The sequence below is a fragment of the Enoplosus armatus genome, chromosome 5 (assembly GCF_043641665.1).
Source record: "Enoplosus armatus isolate fEnoArm2 chromosome 5, fEnoArm2.hap1, whole genome shotgun sequence".
Classification (NCBI taxonomy): domain Eukaryota; kingdom Metazoa; phylum Chordata; class Actinopteri; order Centrarchiformes; family Enoplosidae; genus Enoplosus; species Enoplosus armatus.
The window spans coordinates 2,811,312-2,832,039 of NC_092184.1; the positions used below are offsets into that span (position 1 = coordinate 2,811,312).

The window sequence follows — 20,728 nt, forward strand, 5'->3', positions numbered from 1 at the left end:
CGTTGCCCAATGTCAGTTCACATGATCCCCATATTAAAATGCGCCATGTGTGTATTTCAGCCCTGGAATATTGATGGCTTTGGAGGTTCACCATTGTTTACCATCCGTCATGGCTGGAAGTCATTACGTGCTATGTAAACGGATGGTACCTCTGCTAGTCATCTGTACTCATTAGCGCATCGATCTGCTGAGATTAAGGCTGTTGGACAAACAGCATAACGTCCGTGATTTCCTGGAGCAGGAATTTTCCACGTTTCCATTAGCTGCTCTGATGTCAGACGGTACCATTGTAAATACATCTGTCATTTCATATCTACTAAGAAGTATTTACAATACTCGGGTATGAAGAACTCAGCCAGCTCCATTCTATAAAGCATCATAATCAAGGATAGCAAAAGCCACCTCTACTCTGCCTTCATGTGTTTTTTTATTTTCAGACTACAGTTTACAACCTCTGTTGGCTCATATAAATTTGTGTCCCACAAATTATAATGAAAAATCAGTATCAGTATGTTAGTTTATAATGTTTTTTTTTTCTAGTTTCAAAGTTCATTCTTGACCTTGGAAACAGCAGAAACGAAACAAGAATGAACTTGTCAGGTTTATATTAGGATTGTTCACCTGATGGTCAGTTTACCTCCCCCACCTCTTACATCTACCACTACAAGACTACCACTAAAAGACATGTACTCAAGGCTGGATTATCAACCAGGCAAAGCAGCCAACATCCCCAGGGACCCAGCACTCCCGGGGCCCTGAAAGCTCCAGGCTAAAGCACAATAAAAACTGACCTGATAAGATAACCTCAAAGTGGGTCAAACTGTACTAGCCATGCTAATGGCCTGTCCTGTGATCTGTCCACCACTTTGGTCCAGACTAAGAGACCTTGAAAACAATAGGACAGATTGGCAGTTTGGTACAAACATTCATGGTCCCCAGAGGACGAATCCTGCTGATTTTGGTGATCCCTGACTTTACCTCTAGCGCCACCAGCAGGTTGACATTTTTGATTCAGAGTGAAATATGTCTACAACTATTGGATGGGTTGCCATGAAATTTGACACAGACATTAGTCAATGAATTATAAAACCTTTGGTGATCCCCTGACTTTTCAAGTAGTGTCATCATCATCATCATCAAAATTTGAATGTCACACTTATTGATTATTATTGTTATTTTGACCTATTAATGACATTCAGACCAGCCTCAGTTGTACTTTGTGTTGAGGGCTAACTTGCAAATAACTAAAACATTAGCATTAGCTCAAAGTACCACTGTGGTATGCTAGCATGGCTGTAGACTCTTGGTCTTGTTTTCTAACCTTAAAGCTGGGGTAGGCAGTATTCATTTATTTTGGCGTCACTGGGCAAAAAATACCCAATAAGCTTTCAGTATATTGTAAATCAAGAGGTCTGAGAGGAAACTAAACTTCTGTTTTCAGGCTTCAGAAAATCTAGCCCATGACGGGAGAAAACTGCCCCTTTTTAAAGAGGGGTCCTCGTTTCAAAATCTTGTTTTTGACCTTCTGTTATGTATCAGGTGTGTGTTTAGAGTGGAAGTACAGGTTAATAGGGGCCTAGCAGCTACGTTTTCCCCCCGGGGCCCACTAGCATCGTAACCACAATCTTAAGGATACCCCAGAATTCCAAGTTTGCTGAGCAATGTCCAGCCATTATTATATTTTGGGTGAAGAAATCTTTCCCCGAAATGGATAAGCACAATGTGGCTAAACAGTTACAGAGTGGAAAATGTACATTTGATGGAGTTCTTCATTAAAACAATGATCCTTTAAGGCATGACTGATGTTACACTGGTTGCCAGCTGACAGGGAGAAGTGCTGTCGGTAGGCAGGCTGCCTCGTTGTCATGGGCACCAGCGCAAAACAAGGTAAGAGTGACATGTTTACAAGCTCATAATTCTGTTATGAGAGGCCAGCGGTTGTTTCGTGTGTGGGTTGGACTGTGTGGGCTACGTTTAAGAACATTTGCGTTTTCGGAGGATTGACAGGTGAAACCCAGGACGTATGCAGAACATTGCAGAGATCAATCAGGACACTGTGTTCTGCCACAGGCTGGGGCGCCCGGTCACCCTGTAATAAACTCCAAACACATTCAGGTGCATGCCATATGTACTGTCCTCAAATTGACATCATAACCACCTGGCTAGTTTTCATTCATGTGCCTTTTTTTTTTTGAGGATAATGAAACAACCAGAGAGGCAATAAAGTACTAGTTTATATTTCTATATAATTCTATATCTACGGCAAAACATCATCATACCATTTATAATTATTCCTAAGATTATATATAAAATTTATATACAAGACCAATTGTGGGACTACTGTGGTTGTTTTGTTCTGAAGAATAACCAATGCACAGTTATTTCTAAATTACACTCATATTATATTTCTGGAACTTCAGAGACACGTCGTCCGCTTCTTCCTCTGCTATTGCGTGATTAGACGTTTAGAAGGTCAGTGGCGAATGGATTAAAGTTCAAATCAATAATCTTGATAGTTGACATTAGTTTCCCTGATATGTGTCCTGGTGGTCGCATTAAGAAAATATTACATCTTTAAAGATATGCATATTTGGGGCACATTTGTTTGATTGAAAAGATGTTCTTCCCACTTTTTGAATTTTGGGATTTCTGGCTGCAGGAAAATAGCAGCCGCTCAAATCCACGCTCAAAGCTTCCCGTCAGAAACCCGTGAATTTCACACCAATTTCGCCCGCTGCAAACTGATACGTGTATAGCATCCTATAGAGATGTTATGCATGAAGCCAACTGGCCTCAGCTAGTAGCTCAGTGGGCAGAGTTGCATTGACTGGGATTGTGGAGCAGGTTCACAAGGCAGAGTAGTAGAACACTGCCCTGAATATTCCCTGCTTGTCTGAATATATATACGTGGCGGTACGGGGGTTATTTTTGTACCTCAAGCCGTGTGTCATCTACTATCACTGCACACCCACAGGCAGTGACTCACGCAGCAGCATTACACACTTTATTAATTTCTTTGTTTACTGTACTCTAGACGTTGGTGAGTCTGCAGCCGGTGGAGAGTCCACTGGCCTGTGCTGCACTCTCGCCGCTCTGAATCATGCCGTTGTCATATTTTGCCAGCTCTCTGTCTGCCTTTTCGCCTCGCTTGTTTCCTGTCGAGGAACAGTTATGACAGTTAACAAAGCCTCTGCATGGTTTGTAATCCCTCGGCCTTTCTCTTTCTCAACAGGAGTTCAGTCGAAGTGCAGATGAGTGGAGAGCTAAAACGTCTCCCCTCACCGCTCATCGCGTTCTTTCATTCCTATCTCCTGACGCTCTGACAGTACCTGCGGTTAAATACAGATATCTTAGCGACCTGTGGATGCAGGCGGGTGCTCTGAGAACGTCTGCATTAGTACAGAAACTCCAGTGTGTCGTGGGCAGAAGAGTCAGCCAGAGGCACGGTGTGCTCTCAGCACCGAAACACATACTATTTATTGCAAAGTTTAGTGAGGTACGCTCCTGTGTTTGCACGAGTTTGCACAACAGCGTTGCATAATATTTCAACATGCCCCCTCTTGTTCACCAGCCTTGTATGCTTTGCTGTCGGGCAGGGAAACCGAAAAAATTCACATTTGGCATGGACTGGTAGATTGCCAGTAAGTATCTGACTCACTCTTCACCAGCTACTTGTAGTATTTTGGTTCTCGTTTCAGCTTCCCCAAAGTTAATTTTAAAGCATGTTTGTGCCTTAAGACGAAGTGCAAAACCAGATGAGCCAGCACGCTCTGTTGAGTCCTGTATGGGGTTTGTCATAGTTGAACGGGCGAATAATTGAGCTGTGTCGGAACCACATCCTGCTGGTTTGTGGGGGGACTGGGGCTCTGGGGGTTGGGATGGAGGTTAAGGGGGAAGGTTCATTGAGAATGACATGGTGACAACATTTGGCAGCACATTTTCATTAGTGACAAAGATTCTCAATGGTGGTTTTTATTGACCTCAGTGGCAGATAGAACCAGGTCTTTATTTGGAACAGGCTGATATTAGAGAGTGATTATTATTATTCCTAATTCCCCCCCTGTTCCCTTGTTAGTGCAAACTCATGACTTCCTCCAATTTACCTGCTTTTACACCACTTTGATGATCAGACATAGTTTTATTTCCAGCCTCTTTCTACTGTGGAGGGTTTTTGTTTTTATTGCTGTTAAGCTTACATCAGTGAAACGATATTTCCTGAAGAGGTGTGTTTCAAGTCTTCCAGCCTTTCCTTCTCTTTTTATGTGTGAAAAATCTGGAAAAGTGCTCACCGATGGTAGTTTAACTTTGATTGGATAAAAAAAAAAAAAATCATTAATAATCAAATAATAGTTAAAAAAGAAATTTGGAGCAGCAGAGTGGTGAGCATGGCATGAATCTGTGTTCGTGGAATTGTTGCAGTGGAAATGTGCATTATGCTGAAACTATTATGTGAATGATGATAGTATTATAGTATAGTATCAATGGTTTTATACCAGGCCTTTATTTAGCGATGAGAATTTACAGTAATGACATTAACATCATCTGAACAACTAAGCGTGTCCTGAGGCCCGAGGAAAATAGTCTCAGACGGAACCTCATATGACCATCGACGTATTAGGAGAACTAGATGCAGTGTTTCTCAGGCGCCTGCCTTTCTTTTTTTGGCCCATAGAACATATGCATTACTGACTTCCTGCTGGCTCCCTGCGTGCGTGAATGTCACAAAAAGTAATTTACAGATAAAGCTCTTCAAGTCTTGTCAAATTTCATTGGGCCTAATAGCTGAAAGTCTGATTTTGAGGTCGCTTTGGGCTCTTTGTGGTGCTCAGGAAAATGTGTTCACCGTTTAACAGCTGCTCCTTTTGTAATGATTGCGTACGGGAGAAAGTCTCGTTGGGCCAGTGTACTTCACGTGGCCTATATAGTGCGACACCGATTGTGGCCACTACATCTAAATCGCCTACCCATGTCAGCACTGTTCCTGGGGTCATGAATTCAACCTTGAATGCATTCTCACAGAATATGGCATTAACCCTTAGCTTCAACATATCATGCGGTCGCAGGAGGGACGTCAGCCAAAGGGAAGGCACCTAACGACGGGACCACGGCTTACTGATTACAATATTATACAAGTCTGATTTTGGATGGATGCCAGGACACGGAAAAGACATTAAAAGACAGCTCTGACTCTGACTGAAATATGTAAAGAATTCTGAAGTCACTTTGGATGTCATGGAGCGTGAGGTCAGTACAAGTTTGGGATCGCCTGCCACAGAAGCTTGATTCAGTACAGGCAGATAGCTGGGAGGACTGCTCCATCATTTTGAATGCTCTTTACAAATATATGTTATTTTGGATGAAGGGTTTGCAAAAAAAGGAATGTTTTGTGGATGGAGAACAAAATGCCATACAATGGTTCAAGGGCAGAAAGAGACAAAGATACTTCTGAGCAACAGTTAAATAAGAATATAAGAATAAAAGGAATTGGCAAGCTTAGCATCAAAATCTGTGCAGATTTAAATGGGAACAGGTCCCCGTTTCAGTGTCAAGTGCACAGTAATGCCCATAACAAGCTGGAATAAACAGGCGTGTTGCTTTGCACAAGCTACTCTTAAAGCATCAAAATAGAAACAGAAGGTTGGTCTGGGGTTAGCACTATTGGAATTAGATCACAGAATATCGGCTGAACATACTTAAGTTAGTTTAAACCTATTCAATCTAACCAGCAGACTGCAGAGGGTCCAAAGAAACATATTTAGAGCCCAATTGCAAGCACCGTTTGTGGTTCAATAATGATCCTGGGTCACTTTTCTGGACTGGAAAACAAATTCAAAATCAAAGAGAGTACTCGTCATGCAACCCTGTGGGGGCACTGCTTAAATGGAAGTTTTAATCATTTAATTCTTCTTCTTTTGGGGCCAAAATTATTATATTTATATAAATGATACATTTGGCGTCTGAATTATACTGTTTTTTTGTTAAGCTTTTAAGCGATATCCAGTCGTCTGCAGGTATTTATGCAGAGAGCAGTCTAGCAAGTCTGGACATGCAATATCAAAGGTCTACTGAAGATAATGTCCCAGCAGCAGTAAAGCAGCACTCCCTCAGCTCTATCTTCCGTCGGCCTGGCTATCAGTTACTGCAGCTTCAACCCGAAGACGTGATTAGCGGTGGCCCCGTCAAACTTAATGAGCACGTCTGGACGACACGTTCGACTTTCTGAAGCCATCGCCCCACTCAGAAAGTCGACTTGGAGGCAGAATCTCTGACACGGCACAATCAGGAGGTCCTTATTGGAGTAGTCTATCGTCTTGATTGAGCTCAAGTTTCGCCAATGAGGCACCAGACGGGACCGGATCTCCCCAGGGCATTAGCAAAGTGGGAAGGAAATACAATAAAGTGTCAGGGCCAATTAAACTATAAATGCATTAGGTCCAGCTCGCCCCGTTGCTAGCTTATTTGCAGCAAAAGGATTCTAGGAAAGTTGCTGTCCACCCATTTTGCATAATGTAAAAAAATGCTGTAAGAGTTTGCCGCCTGGGTCAACAAGCAGCAACATACATTCTGGCGCGGCAGACTCCACCCTGGCCATTACGGCCATTAACTCACCTCTCCGTGGAAGGCCCAAGACACGGAAAAAAGATGAGCGATGTTTAATGGAGTGCAGAAGTGGCTCGATTCACCAACATGCTTCATCACTCCCGTCGGCCATTAGCCGTTACTGTAGCATTTTAAAACAACACATAAGTAATCATGCGGGCGCGTCATAAATGACAGGCAAAAGAAGTAAACATAAATATGGCCTGCTGGCTTCCAGCATTACTCTGAAGTGACAGCGGATCGATGACTGGCCTGTGTGTGTGTGTGTGTGTGTGTGTGTGCTGGCTCCGAGAGATTGCTTTGTTGGTGGTCCGCCATAGTCACGGTTCGAGGATGTGAGCGCAAACTTCCTGATATTGTGAGCTGTTCCATAATGTACCTATTATGCCGACGCTTTCTATACAAAACGCGGCTGATCACTGAGCGGGGTAGCTGGACATCTGTATCCACAATGGCCAATTGTTTAAGTCAGAATGCACTGTGAGCTTTTAAATGCTGCTCCCCTGATGTAACTGCAATGTAATGTAGCTCGCACCTGGGCCTGGCGACAACAGAATAGAGGCTGGGGCTGAGTACAAGCATGTTTTTTGTTTCGCCGGTGCGGCTGAGTGCTGCATTTTTGCAACTTCTGAATCAATCACAGCCACTTCGTGCAGCGAGTGATTCATGATCCACCCACCAAGCCCTTTTGTTCTCTATTAAGGCAGAGCTTTTACCCCATTCCAAACAGCTATAGTCACTTCTGCCTTTAGACGTGGTTGGATGACACGTTCCAATGACCTGGTTCATTTATTGTTTATTATTAATTTTTTTTTTTTTTTTTTTGATCGAGCTGTCTTTCTGTCCAGTCTGCTGACACGCTTGAAGCCTTCATCAGCATGTATGACAGCGGTAAGCTCTATTTATAAAGGACACATCGTGTGATTCAACAATCAATAGAAAACGATTACACTGTATTATGTTATTTAAAAGTGTGTCTACGCAGAACATTTTCTCTTTGAGACAGAGGTGTTCGTAGCTCTCCGCCGCGCATCAATTGCACCTGTTCAAAGAGACGAAGAGACGTCCCACTTCTATTCAGTGTTTGTCCATTGCATACTCTGTGTTGTTGGTCCTTTGGCTTGTCTGCCTGCTGTTTGGTGCTGGGCAGGTGGTGTACGGTGTAATTATCAGAGCGTTTTTTTCACTGGAAACAGCTGCCTGCTGTAAAGAGCAGTAAGAGTAGAATTAAGAGGGGAAAAAAAAAAAAAAATCCTCTGTGGGTTTGTTAATATGAGCGACACCTCTCACATTACACACTTTGATCCATAATTGATATGAAAAGGTACCTTTTGTCAAGGTAAATGTCAGAGTTTAAGAAGGTGAACGTGTTGCTGCTCTAGTCACATTTACAGGAAGCATCAGTCCGGTGTTTGCCCAGTTACTGTCCATTATAGATCATATTTTAAAATCGTGTGCACTCGCTGATGTCATTTCACCCTCCTACTCCTCTTTATTTGCATTGTTTCTGTGCGAGACATTAATCAGGCAAAACCTTCCTCCGCGCCCCCTCCTCTGCCATAAGGCTCACGCTGGTGCTACTCAAGTGTGTGACCTGGGAGAAGCAGTAAATATCGGCTCAGCAGTGATGAGCCGTCCCTCGTATATCAGCGTGTGCATTATTACAGTAGGATATCACACAGTTCAGTTTTACTTCGATAATGAATTAAAAATCTCCATCAATCACAACATAATTTCCTGCTTCCTGGAGCCCTCCCTGCTTAGCCAATGGCAACTTTAGGTCAAATCATTCACATTCACAACAAGATGAGTACTATTACAAACCCATGTATTCCCCCAGAAATAGACATTTTCCCAAACCTCATCCTTCCATATTCATTTTTGAATCCTTGGAATACTTATAATACAGCTACGGCCATTTTCCGATTCAAAGAATATTAACGTAACTTCCCTTAGCAACAAGCTGTTCAAACTAAATGGCAAAATATGACATTTCTCGATACCTTTGAAAACAAACCATTGACAGACCCGGGATATTGCTTGTAAGTTCTTGACCAAGACAGAAAGTTATGTCAACAGAACGCCTCAAAAGCAATGTGCAGCTTCAGCGGTAGGGACGTTGGGGATTTTCTGATGATCTAAAACCACTAATTTGATATTAATTGCATCCGCGTTTAAAACAAATCGGACCTGCAAAGGATTAACAAAGGGTCATGTTCCCACCGGATGAGCTCAAGGGCTGGAGCAGGTGCTCTGATTTGAGCATTGTCTTCAATGCTTTAAATTTCTCCCGTGGCTCATTCTAATTGCATGAACAGGGTTAGGGCCTTTTTTCTTTTTGAGTTAAGGTGCATCACTTAGTGGTTGTCAGTACAGACTGACCTGTGCACTGTAATGTAATCTCATTGAGCACATCCCTCTGATGTACTTATCCCATGTGCAAGACCAAAGCTAGACAAATATAGTCATAATATATCGTGTAGAATTCCAGGAAATGCAACAAAAAATCCCCACATTTTCTGGGGGAGGACCCCCAGACCCCCCCTGCCAAATCTGTGTCCAAATCACACCTACACCCTCGTATCTGGTTATCTTTAGAGTTGCTGGAAACCTCCAGACTTCAGCAGACACGTGTCCACATAGTACTTCTAAAAACAATATTCCGATCTAGTCTGTAATGTATTATATCTGGGAGTGAAATTATTACATTTGGAAGTTCCAAAACTAGATGTGCCAAAGCTACATAACGCTTTTGGAAGTCACAAATGTTCAACCTTAGGCAATGGAACTGGAGACACAATGTTTACATTTGGAAGGTAGATGCAGGATTTGGAAGGGAACCTATTGTACTTGGAGATCACGTTATAAAGTTTGGAAGTTCCAAATTCAACAATGCAGCCCCACATGTTGATTTTGGAAGTCTTTTACCTTCCAAATCAAGTATCCAGACTTCCAAAACCTATACGTCAACTTCCAAATCCTTTAGCTAGTCCAAGCATTGTTCAGCGATGACAATTTTGAATGTTCAATGCCATCATTTTTAAGTGTTTTGTTCTTACAATATACTTGCGTGGAAACTACAGCATATTTCTATTTTGGTTAAAGGAAACCGGTTTTACACATCAAAGTGTGCCTCCAGGTGTTTGGGAGTACTGCTGCATTATGTGAAAAAAAAGTTGCATAAAGCTTTTCGTGGCTCCAGAGGGAGCCGCGTGAAGTCTGTTGGGTCTGAAGACAGCAAGTTTGAAAATGTAACAAATCTGGGCGTGCGGAGTTAGAAAGAAGTGAGCTCATACCAGACGTCTGTAGCCCGCTCCTCGTGTCTGCATGAGACCAGAGGCTCGAGACTACATTACAGCATAACACACCTGAATCTCCTTGCCTGAGCTGTCGGTGGTTGAGTGGTTTTGTGGGTAATGTTGCAGAATGTGCTGTATAATTTTTTTTTTTTTTTACTATGTTACGGGAGTGCAATGCTAAATCGGTGGAGTTCTCTAAAACTAAACTAAAACTTGGATAAGATGGTCAGACCAAGGTTATGGTTACAAAAAGACAGAAATAATCGTTGGTCTGAGACGGAAAGTCGGATGTGCGACACGCCCATCCAACATCTCAAAACCTCCCTTTTCACCCTGCTACATGAAGGGCACACGGCCTCTTGAACTGGCCAAGAATCAAACACTGTGACCAAAGTGGACTTAGAAACTCACCAGTTTAACTTCAGTCTTCCCATCGCTGAATCCATTGTGCTGAACAGAAAGTCTGCACTAGTGGTATATTTTACTGCGCGTTATAATTGATATTCTAACAGTGTTGCCTTTTTAGACTTGGTAGAGCTTGAAAGCCAGGCAGCTTTATACCACACCACAATCCCCAAAAGAACTGCTGTAAACTGGCTAAAGTAGCACAAGGACATACTCTACATCTGCAAAGGGTTGGGCAAACCCTAATGCTTGTTGTACTGCCAGCAGCTTCAGAAGTTTAAAAGCTTTCTGGAAGTGCACAGAGGCTTGATGCCCAAGATGGAGTACGAAGAGCTCCTGTGTGATGTAGGGTTAATGTGTGACAGACACATTAGAGGAAATTGCGCTCTTATCACAGTCATTGCCCGTGAGAGGAGTATCGCTACCATGGGCTGACAGGCTAATGAGAAGACGCATTAGGGTGCTTTCTACCGTGATGGCCAGTACTGGTGAGAGGAGGCTAGAAGCCCTTCTTACAACATCAGCTTAACAAGCAACGCAAGAGAGAAGCCGACTGACATGCTGTTTAGCACAGGATCAAATAGCGCCTCGGCTGCTCTGTCTGTGGACTTACTTGAACTCTATAAAGAGACTGAAACTGACCCTAGTCCGTGCACGGCAATTGTGTGAGGGCGTCCATTCCAGGAAATGAATGGTCTATATTTGACTATCCAGTGATGACACGCAGACCCTTCATTTGTGAGACACTGGCTCTCGCCCTCTTTTGACACCACATCCATACACGGCTTGAATGGTAGCAACATGGCTCAGCTTGGTCATATATGTACATATATGTAAATGTAAATGTATGTATTCTTTAATTGTACATACTAAATGAATGCTACATTTCTACTTTTGAATGGGAGCACCTGTAACTTGTGTAATTTCCCCCCGGGGATCAATCAAGTATTTCTGATTCAACGACAGATAAGACCTTTATTTGCTTACAACAGAAATGTTGTCAGAATGTATAACAGTGAGCATATGTAACACATAACTTCTTCCATCGCTACTTGTGTGTACAACCCAAGCATAAAACCATTAATACCTTTGAGGGGCGATTGTGCCAAAGGGTTTGCCCTTATCCGGGAGATCAGAGAGACAGCGTGTATGTAGTTTGACATTAGGTGGTTCTTGTCCTGCCTTTGAGTGTGGCCATGAAAAAAAAAACGGGCGTTAACACTTAAACTTAACCAAACCTAAACCATAGAGGTGGCAGATCAGCACTTTTTCACAGCAGTACATTTAACTTGGCATTGCAGTAAAAGCGTGCACAATACCAGGATCGTGAAACTGGAGCATTCACTTTATCATCTCCACCTGTGTTTTTCCTACTGTGGCAAAAGGTCCATTTTTGGAACAGCCACATGAGTCGTTCTTAGTATTTAGTTATGAGGACTTGCTGGCTCTTCCCCTTGTAATGTGGATTTACTTTTAAAATTTACTTTCAATCAATTACGGCACAAATTATTCATGTATGATAAAGATTGATTGCTAAAAAAGACAAGATAGACAAAGCCTTCAGGCTAAAACAAAAAATATTAAACTTGGCCATCGTGTTTGTTTGGTGAACGATTGCTGGTCTGTGATCTGTAATAAAGTGAATGATAAACTAATTATGTCGCAATGTTTTGATTTACAGTGCTTTGCGGTGGTTCAGCCTCTATTTCTTGTCTGTTTTTGTTCTGTTCTTTTTGCTCAAGAGGTAGACGATTCTTATTTTAAAACTTTTTTATTCTTTCATTTTAATTAGCGATGTCACAGCAGGTGTCTGGCATTGACAGTTAAGGATAGGCCACAAAAACTTGGATAAGATGATAAGACCGAAGTTATGGTTAAAAAAAAAAAAAAGACAAGCAATAATTGTTGGTCTGAGATGGCATGCAAATGCACGACACGCCCGTCCACCGCCCCGACATCTCAAACCTCACTTTTGGCTCTGCTACATGAAGGGCGCACGGCTTCTCGAACTGGCCGAGAAGGTTGAATGTAAACTGCTGCAAAACTATCTGCTGTGACCATACTGGACTGTTTCGTACACATAGAATGTAATAACTTCAGGTTTCCCATTACTGTATCCATATAACTTTGATAAGTATTAAGTATTTGTATTTTGTTCTCACCGTTGTGACACTTTATCTATCTCTATGAATTGAATATAAAGATGAATCTGTTTGGCATTTCAATCAGGAGGAGAAAAAAAACATTTGGGATTCTCAAAAGGTCATGTAAACCTGCTTTTTGGAGAAGAAAAGTTAGCTTTAAAAAAATATGGTTATTTTATTACAATGATAGTAGTATTGTTGAGTGCCCTGGACTTTCTCCCCTTTATTCCAACACACATTTATTCATAAACTTGTGGCCAGTGTTTCTGATAATTCTGTCAACTGTATTACTTTGCTGTGACATACTGCATGAGATGTATGGATTTAATAACTGGGTCATAATTCATCACTCATCCATGTCTTTTACTGTGGTCTCACACTCCGGTTGCCACCCCACCCCCTTCACCCCACTCCACCATCTGCCCAAACAACAGACAGAGCCCTGACCATCAGCTTACTGTGGGATAAAACCTGACCAGACTCACAAGCCTCGCACTTAACCCGCCAAGACAGCCTGCTAATTCACGGTCTGTGTGTGTGTGTGTGTGTGTGTGTGTGTGTGTGTGTGTGTGTGTGTGTGCGTGCGCACAAGAACTGGTCCCATAGAGAGAAACATTATTTTCTTCACAACACATGCCAATTAGAGGTTACAGTATTAGCCCCAAATGAGATTTGTATTGGGTGACTGGTTTGTCAGGGATAACTTTGCACTGGAGCAAATGGAAATAACTAATAACAGTGAGTACTGCTTGCTGCATATCAGTTGTTTTAACCTTACCCAAATATACTGTATATATATTTTAAAAGTTTAAAAAAATCGAGCCCGGCCAAGAAACAAGCGTAAGCGTTTCGATTCCTGTTTGACGGTTTAACTTAAAAGATATCAAATGTTATTCAGTAAAAGTGCTGTTTTTTTGTTTTTGAGTTTCCCAGGTTTGGCACCATCATGCGACCAGGCAAACTGCACTATGGTCAAAGATGCTGCACAGAAGTGCTGGGCGGACGGATATAAAAGTGACATGGCGGAGCAGTGGTTAGCACTGTCGGGCAAGACACTGAACCCTAAGGTGCTCCCGATGGAGGCCAGCACCTTGCACGTCAGCTCAGTCGCCGTCGGTGTGAATAAGACCTGATCTGTAAAGCACTTTGGGAACCGTTAAGGTGGAAAAGTGCTATATAAGTGAAGTCCGTTTAAAAGAAATAGCTCCAACACATTACTCTGCCTAGAATTGCACATTTCTGTTCGTGCAAGGGATTAAGAAGACAGCTTTAAAGGTGTTGTTAGCCATATTCTTTAACAGCAGACTAGCTGTTCACCCTGTTTTTTTTCCCCCTTCATGCTAAGCTAGGCTAATCACCTCCTGATGACCCTTGCTCCATACTTACATGAGATTGGCGTCGGCCTCATCTCACTCGCAGAAAAAAAGCTAGCGTATTTCCCCAAAACTGAACTGAACTATCGCTGTTTTCTGCAGTTTTATGGGCAAAGCTTGAGCAAAGTGAGTTCTTCTACATGAGTGCTATTTATTGGTCGTCTTTCATACTGGAAATCATACCAGCATGTAATGGTCCCAGAGCAAATCCCACCTGGTACTACATTCAGTCGTTTTTTGTCTCCCGGCTGAATGAGAGTGGAAATAGTGCCGATTGAACGTCTTTGTCTTCCTCCATGGTCCCTTGGAAGGCAAACAGCTTGGGCGACACAGACTGCTTTTGTCTTTGTATGTTATGCATGCCACTTCACCTTGTTAGACTTTGAATAGTTGGGTATCTAGGCCAAGAGCTCCTTCTCTCATTTTTTGGCTTCCTTTGCTGGCAGGGGTTGAAAAGCTGTTGACTAATCAGCACAGATGCACTGCTGCTAATTGGGACAGAAAAGCCTCAGGGGCTCTGAAGGAAAGAAGCACAACTTTAGACATGCAGCTTTGGTCAAACAGAGTATACATGGTCTTTCTTTCTTCGTTTACATGGTCTCCGTTTGATTCATGTCAAATTAGTCAAATCTTAGGACTTTGCCCCTCAGTGTTCAAAAGAAAAGGCCAGCAAAGTATGTCAGGAACTTTCACAATTCAAGAAGTGAAACCGTAATGGGAATATGGCATCTGTTTGCTATTACAGGAAGTAGATACAGACAGGCACCTACCAAACCCAAATTTGTAATCAATAATCACAGTCACATGCTTGTGGTCATTGCAGATGTGGATATAGATAGATAGATCTGTTTCTTTTACAGCATCCATCATCTTTTGGAAGTCGTGGCATCTCTTTCCTTTTCTGCAGCCAAGGCCAAGAGCTGAAGGACAAGCTTCTCCAGGAAAGTGCTGTGAGAACTATATAAGGTTCCCTGATCAGTCCTAACTTCTCTACTTGGGACCGCTACTTGGATGGTATCTTGATGTTGTCCCATTCAGAGCTCATGTTGTCTGAGCTAGCTTCATCACTCACACGCTCCAGTTCTGCTTCTAAATGATCTGATTCATATATGGTACACAACAAATTCTTCGTCATCGGGTACTTCTTCAAAGCTTCAGAGCTGCTGTCATCAAAACCCTCCAATATCAAAGAAACTGCTGCCCCGCGCTAAACCTGGCACCCTGGTGCTGCACCATCATGTTACTGTGACAGAAAGATATAAGTCTTGTAGGAAGATCCTCCCCCCCCCCTCTGGTTTTGCAGTTTCATTAGCTTCTCAGCATGCTCACGCTCCTCATGTGACTGACTACGGAAGAACTTGGCAAAGTTGTGCAATGCCTGGTCATCCCGGTCAAAGCAGTATGCCATAGACAGGTAGTCGTAGGAGGCATGCAGCTCCAGGTTGATCTGCCTGTTGATTGCAGCCTCGCAGTCCTGGTGGAAGGCCAAACAGGAAAACACATTGCGTGTTGCGAGTTCGAAGGCTCATCACGTCGACTCAAGAAAGTTTATAATCATTTTTTTTTTTTTTACCATCACTGGGATCTCCAGGTAAACCTCCAGGTAGAAATATGGCATTGAACTGCGTTGCTGCGAAATTTGAGGCAGGTTAAACTTTGTCTTCTGAGTGGGCACCCCGCTGCGTCAACGGAGTGGTCTCTATCAAATGAATGACAGGGCTTCTAATTTTTTCTGGAGGACCAACACTTTTATAACACCGCATGTTGGTCTTTCATTTAGTTCGTCATATATCTTGATACACAAAAAACATCCAATCTGGCTGTTTTTCGACACATGGTAACAGACTAAACTACCAAACTGTATACAAAGTGGTTTAAACTAGCCTCACATTGTATTTTAACTACATTTAGCAGAGTATTTTTTTTACATTGTGGTACTGGTACTTTTACTTGAGTAAAGGATCTGAGTGTTCCATCACTGCACATCAACGCCTTTATGTCTCATATCAGGGAGAATCATGCTTGTTGGTTGGCCTTGGACTGTTACATTTCATTTCTTTAATGTTTTCTGCATCTCTTATGGGTCATATAAAGCAAAACAATCTATGCTACAAGTAAATTGGCAAAAGATTAAGCTTAAACGATTCCTGTTTACATGAGAGACAGGAAGAAGCAACTGAGTCAAGTCACGTCCAGCTCTAGCGATAAGAACAACCCCCATCAAGTGGGCAAAGAAAAGCTTCTTTCACAAAAACAAAAAGGCATGAGAAATCATTGGGACGATATGAGGCCCAAAGTTTAAAGTGGTTTAAAGTTACTTTGCCACTGAAAAACTCGCTGATGCCACTTCGGTGTTAAATAACATTTAGCCAAGATTACTTAATCTTTCTCCAGTGGGAAAAATATCAGTGGGAATATGATCTGTGCTAAAGCTGCTGAAATTGGTGATACTTGCAAGTAAAAGCACAGAATGTTTCACATTTCAGCACTCAGAAGTGAATTTCGTCAGCTCACATAATGTTAATTCTATTGGGATGTTGATCAAAGAACTCGGAGAACTTTCAACTTGATGACTGAAAGGATTTTAAGACCCTGAGTAGCCAAAGCAGAACGAATCTGTCATACACCAACATCAGACTCCACGCATATCTTTCATTCGTCTTATCTGTTGTTATTGCTGTGATTTTGATGGTCTCCTGGCTTTTCCTGTAACTCTGTTGTTGGCTGTGGTCCAGTTTCTCTGGAGTGAGGTGGTACAGCACCGGATACCACCGGCACCAGTGGGAATTGTCTCTCAGTATAGTCTAGTCTAGTCTTAGTCTATATGATGCTCGGTAGATGGGTACCAATGATGTTCTGGGCAGTTTTAATCACCCGCCGCAGAGCCCTCGTGCCCTGGGCCGTGCGAACTGCAGTGCAACTGATTTAAAAATAAATCAGAATCTGAGGAGACCTCTGATGGATTTTAAGGCTTTTATCTTTGATGAGCAGAGCAAAATGTGCAGGAATGGAATAATTCACTCTGGCTGCAGCGAACGTCATTTAGTCACACAGTTACTGAGAAAAAAAGAAAAGAAAAGACACATTTGTCTTACATGTAGAGAAGTGTCGAGAAGCTCTGCGTTGAGATATCTCTGCCAAAAGGAATCTGGAGAGAAAAAGAGATATGATGGACTCAAACATCCTGCCCTCGAAGTTGGGTTACCATGTTTGTGTATAGCTGTAACTTTGAATAAACACAAGTAGCCAATATGGGAGGTACTGGATACTGACTTGAAAACTAAGATATACAATGTGTAAAAAAGACAATTTGGATTTGATTGAAGGTTGCACATAAATTCATATTTGAGGTGCAACGTGCCGTTTCCGGCTCATACTTTTTCTCTGCACTATATAGAGATTTAATATGTATAAATCGTATCACTTAACTGCGGGTAAAACGGAAAACTAATGTGGTGTTTAAAAGTCTAGGCTAGCTTTTTCCTTTTAACGAAGCAAACGTTTTTTTCTAGCTATTTTCTTTTTAGCTTTTCATTTGTATCCATTGTACAGTGCGCTCACGTTTAGTTTAGGGCACAACTACAAACTACGTAGCTAGTGCTGTTCACTAGTTTCTGTTGTATGAGTGATTTCTTACCTCAACACCTTGACCTTTGCACCTCCTCCCAGAGGAGATGGGCATTGTTGGACACCACACATTTCCTCCCATTTTCTCATGACTCCCATCCGTTCTCACACTCCAGCAGACCCTTGAGTAAAAGTCTCCAGGGAGTGCATTGTGGCAGTTGCTATATTTGCCTTTATCTACCTCTATAGCCCAGTACTATAGTCAATGGATGAGTTATACCACCTTGAATGAGGAGAATCTCCGATTCTGCGGTGGTTTAATGGTCTGCTGTGTTGCCCACATCTCAAATGACTGCAGCCAGCACTCGTTTCCACGCTGTGCATTGTTACTGCTCCGCTGTAAATGAGTCTTGTGGGAAATATGAGTGTTGGCCAAACCATATCATCAGATCAAACCGCTCGATGATGGCAATCAACACTGTATGACACTGAACATCTTATTTAGTGGCTTAAAGGTGTCAACTGTCCATTGACTGTCCAGATATTTGGTTAGGACAGATCAATATATGTTTAAATATTTAAATAAATATCATATATCTAGTCATGTGATATGATTGAGGTTCCTGCTTGACCACAGCTGCAAGTTCCTTTTTTTTGTCTAATTGCACAATTTCTCTTCCTCTATAGTGTTTTGAATCATTTTATATATAAAAGTGGTTGTAAATGCAACAATTTGAGGGTGAAATGAACATGTAGTGTCCCACAATTATCAAAATGATACCGTGACAGAATTAATTGGGAGGAAAAATGCTGAATTTCTGCAAGTTTATTACAAAAGTATTAGTATCAGCTTTCACATCATTCAAACACTAATATTTGCTCTCGGTTTCCTCTGTGTCAGCTCATATCAGTTAACATGCACTTTTGAACTCTGCCGGAGATGCTGAGTGCTGGTCTCTGCTGACCGTTCACTGTGACTGAAACCAGAGCGTCCACAATAATGGCATCATTGATCATTGGCCATCTTTTCTCTGTCGCTGCCTTCAAAGCTTCCACTGGCATGAGAAATATTTCTGAAACTGAAAAGCAATCTTTATCGCGGTGAGAGGCTTGATCTGCCCTGCCTTACCCTTCCGAGGCCTGATGTGCTTTTAGTCCCGCCGCGTCAGTCTTTCTATGACCTTCAGGCAAAGATAACGTGTTTGTTTGCTGAGGGGCTTCGGTCTCCTGCTTTACCTACCAATATGAATTAAAAGAGACATCAACTCGTGGAATGAACGGGCACGATTCCTACACGGGGAGCTGTTTAATCTCCTATACCGTGTTTTTATGAGACTGTTTTTCAATATGATGTCGGAAAGACTTTTATCGTATGTATTTCAGTGTTGTTATCAATCCAGACAGATTCCAGAACACTGTCAGTAGTCAAACACTCCTGATTTGTCTCTGCTGATCTGCCTTGTATTTTCTGATGTGTGATGATCTGTATTGGAAGAGGCAGAGCTATGCTGATGCAGTAGTTTAAAACAGACCAGATGAATGGCTGCTGCTGGTCTGCTTTTTGTTGCAAGATCAGATTAATTCTTGAGAGAGAGAGAGAGAGAGAAAGATGATGATCCCTGATGATGAAAAACTTCCTCCACAACTAAAGCTAACATTTTATATGATGTGCTACATTACTGTGAATTCAAGGATGGTGATGGAGTATTTTTTCCCCTGCATAATCACACCAGATTATAACATTGACACATGCAGAGTTGAATCAAACGACTGACGCTTATCAAGTTCACATGAGTTCCAGTGGCTATGGTATTTGGGTGGGGAACAACACCTGAGGCTAACCTCAGACATGCAAAATCCAAATGTTTCTACTCTCATCACAAGGCTACAGACGTCCAGCGCAGTAAGTAGGCCAAATGTCATGTGTGGTATTTCTTGTAATTGTGAGAGGCAGCACAAAAATCGAGCTACAAATTCTAAAGATGAATCATCGAAATGATTTGGAGGCCATGTGCATACACCCCAGGGAGCAAACATGGCCACACTGGTTGCAGATGCGGTGACTTTGAGTGGACAGCTGCACGATTTTGCATTTAAATGATTACTGGTGTATCTAAAATATTTTAAAATCAATATCTACAGAAGTCTACGTTTAATTGATCACTGCATTCTTTCTGAACCTGCAACACTGACCATTTTGAATGTAGGCCTACTGTGCTTTTAAATCTACTGTAGTTCCGCCCTACACTGTATAGACCAATCACCAGCTCTGACACACAACCGCTCTCTGAATTGCCGACTAATCACAGCTCGTCTTTCAGCGCCTGTAGAGCAGTCCAGTTGTAGCAGTCTAGTTGGTAACACCTCCGGTCCACCAGCGCAACAAGCCTGTCTACCGTGCGGCTGACACGGTCCATGTACACAGAAAATGCCCGGAAAGTGACTCCAGAGGACGGCGGGACTGTCCGGACATTGGCACTGGATTCTGTGGAGCTTGTCTGACCGACTGCCTGAGTCTCCTGCGCCGTACCCGCAGCATTAGGTAGGTTTTCGGCGTGGTGGTGGTGGTGGCGGTGGTGTTGTTGTAACGTCCCTCTCCTCTCCTTCCCTTTAGCCCAGGAGCTGCGACAATTAAACGCACATTTTTGGCAGGGCTTTCAACCGTAATTACGTCGTTTTCTTATCCTTAACGTAGCGGCTCTTCCTCTAAAATGCGTGTTACATAATTGCGGGTGTATGGCATGTTAGCTATCAAGATATACAACCACGCAGTGTTACAAATGAATCCCACGTCAAATACATACATTTAGCCGGGGTTGTAACGTTATGTTGACAGACAGCACCGTTACGTGCCGCCCTCAGGGGAACGTCGCGCTGAACTGTGTCACATACGTGCCTTGATTTTCGACAAACACACACACACACACACACCTTGGAGATCACCGGAGACATTTTACGAGTCTTAAGAGAGGCAACTCTTCACTCGGCGCACGGCTGAGTCGCCAGGCAGTACGTATTTCAGTTAAATTCAACTTAAAATCACGCCCTCGGTGCAATTCACACTGCCCCTTTCTATCCGACGTAGGCAGTGCTGGGTGCGGTAAAGAGCACTTTGAACGAAATCTGAAGTTCAGATTTGACATACATTCGTAGCCCTAGTGGTTTTAGATACGTATGCCGAATCACCCAGAAGACCATAGCATTAACCGAACCCCCCGTTGACTTTGTATGAACTATTCTCCTTCGCTGATGAACGACACATCATTTAAATTGCACTGTTTTTTAAATAGAATTTGGTTTGAGGGGACATGTAACATTAGTGACATAAGTGTTTTTGGCC

The 20,728-nt window shown here is 42.5% G+C and overlaps 1 protein-coding gene across 4 annotated transcripts in view; it reads left to right on the forward strand.

Annotated features, from left to right (window-relative positions):
* The first annotated feature begins 19,758 nt into the window (after positions 1-19,758).
* Positions 19,759-20,728, forward strand: part of tpst1 (tyrosylprotein sulfotransferase 1) — a 41,965-nt gene continuing 40,995 nt past the window's right edge. For all 4 annotated transcript variants that reach the window (XM_070905710.1, XM_070905711.1, XM_070905712.1 and 1 more), the window contains exon 1: positions 19,759-19,930. The gene's annotated coding sequence lies outside the window, so the exon portion shown is untranslated. The remainder of the gene's footprint in view (positions 19,931-20,728) is intronic.